This window comes from Epinephelus moara, chromosome 20 (assembly GCF_006386435.1).
Source record: "Epinephelus moara isolate mb chromosome 20, YSFRI_EMoa_1.0, whole genome shotgun sequence".
Taxonomy (NCBI): Eukaryota; Metazoa; Chordata; class Actinopteri; order Perciformes; family Serranidae; genus Epinephelus; species Epinephelus moara.
Window position 1 is genome coordinate 4998951 of NC_065525.1, and position 2419 is coordinate 5001369.

Consider the following 2419-nt stretch of genomic DNA (forward strand, 5'->3'; position numbering starts at 1 on the left):
CAAACAGGTATGGCTCTGGATCTGTGTCCGCTACAAGAAACTCTTCAAAATCGCGTTCAAAGTCGTCCATTGCAGCTACTATAGTCCAGAGATATTGCTAGGCTAAATAAACAGCTGAGCTCTGTTTACCGGCTACGCTGTCAGTCAGTGTGCGGGCTGGAGATTGGCGTAGCAGAGAGGGGAGGGGGTGCCCACTCGGTATGGTAAACGAGTATGTGTGTATGAAGTGTGTCTGTTACGTTAGAAGAGTCAGAGTTTGGGTAGGAGTCTTTTACCCCCTGGAGTGTTACCGGAGTTTCTGGAGTGCTCAAATAAACTGGCCTTTTTCCCGAATGCTCCTCTGGTCTCCTGCTCGTGAGGGATTCATTACAATATCGTAACATGGTTTAGATTTCTAAATAAATATTCACCTCGTCGCTAGATAGACCTACTCCTGAAAAAGTCGTGCGCAAGGCTTTTTGTCCCTATGAGGCCGCCGTCATTTACCCAACGGGAGGGGTGAGCGAGTGAGCCCTGCAATCTAGAATTTGACCACTGATGTCACTGTTTTCAACCCATTTACACACTGGCCCTTTAACTTAGAAATTTCTAAAATGTCTTTGCGGAGCTCTGGTACCTGTTACACTCTGTGTCTTTTACGCCTAACAACCAGTCTAAGCTAAATTTTTGTCTTCAGCAACTGTGTGTTGAACATCTAACCAGAACAAAAAAAGGGATTGTTCCTGTGGCCAAAGGTACCATTATTATGAGAAATAAGACCACAAGATTATCGCACTTATTAGCACTTTATTACGGGCATTTCTGCAATATGAATCAGCACTTTATTATGGCCGGGCACCCTGCAATAGAATATAGAATATTTTGTTGTTATTGTGGTTGTTGTGGAAAGTTCTTATTGTCCTTCCTCCCTCCTCTTCTCTTCTTACACCTACCTGCCTATGGGACAGGAAATGGAAACTAGCCGTACGGCTACAATCTCCTCTCATATTTACATTTTTTTTTTTTCTTTTAAAATGTTCATTAATATGCATTGTCCCATTTCTAAATAAATAAACTTGAAACTTGAAACTTGAAGAGTTTCACGAGGCATAGTAAAAAAGTATTAAATCAAATCAAAATGGAAAAAAAACAATGCTTTGAGATGGCTGTCAGAGATGGCAGAGGTATGATCACATAATGCTGTTTGAGTTAACATGTGGTGTGTTCCACGTTTTATCCTCCAGTTGCTCTTGGAAAGAAGAATAAATAAAATAAACTGTTACCATTGGAAATCGCTGGTTTCGGTTCAACGCCGGAAGTCACGCACATAATTCGCACAAGGGATCATGAGGAGTGGAATAAGGTAGATACCATGGTCAGGCTGAACGCTCGACTCTGAGTGGCTGCAGAGTGTCCAATAAAAACTGATCATGGACACCTACTAAGTAGTTTCAGTGAAACTGTCTGTTCACCGTTACACCATTACCGACTACATAATATTATCAGTATCTGTTTACAATTAATTTACGACACTAGGAGTACCGTTAGTCCTTCAGTGCTTCATCCTCAGATCACCACAGTAGGGAGACTGCAACACACCCTGCAGGTACTACACTGCCCCTCTGAACTTAAGAATCATTTCACATCTCGTCCGCTATTTAGCTCCCTACTTCAGGGTAGAGAGCTAGCTCGTCTTATTATTAAACATACTGTCAATTTTTATTTACTGTTTGTAAACTGTATGCAGTGTTACTGACTTTGAATCTTGCTAGTACAACGTTAGCTTTCTGGCTAATAGCTGGACCAAAGGGTGCTATTAGCTGGGTGGACAAGATTATCTTCCTTTTTTGAGGTTGTATCTAAGGTTCATCCTATTCACTGGAGCAGCAAATAACATTTCAATTGCAGGAGAACCTCACTGGGCAGTAATGATTGTTCCAGGTATTAGGTAAACCTTTAGGTGTTACCAAGGAAACCGAGTTATGGCTTGTGAAAAACTTAAGATTTTGACTGCAAAAAGCATAAAAATATAAATTAATATACGTACGTTTTATTTCTTTGGTAAGTGACCATAGTATAAGCGGGATAATGCCCTGTAAGGTGTCCATTATGACTTTAACAGCCTTCATGGAGGCAACCGTCTGCTGGGCGTCGAATGGTTCATGTCTCCACGTCAACTGTTTAAAAGTGATAATGGACACCTCGTTGGGCATTATCCCTTACATATATGACCTGTGCTTCCCCTTAAATTCAGATACTGTATGTTACTGCAATGATCAAAGTGGTATGATCAATGCATCAAAGGGGTAAATTGAACAGTTAATTTAAAGAAAATTTGAAAATATTGAGATATGCATTGTATATCGCAGTGTAGAAAACATCAAGATATTATTTATAAGCCATATTGCCCAGCCCTGCTTGAAGGTTATTTTCCTCATTT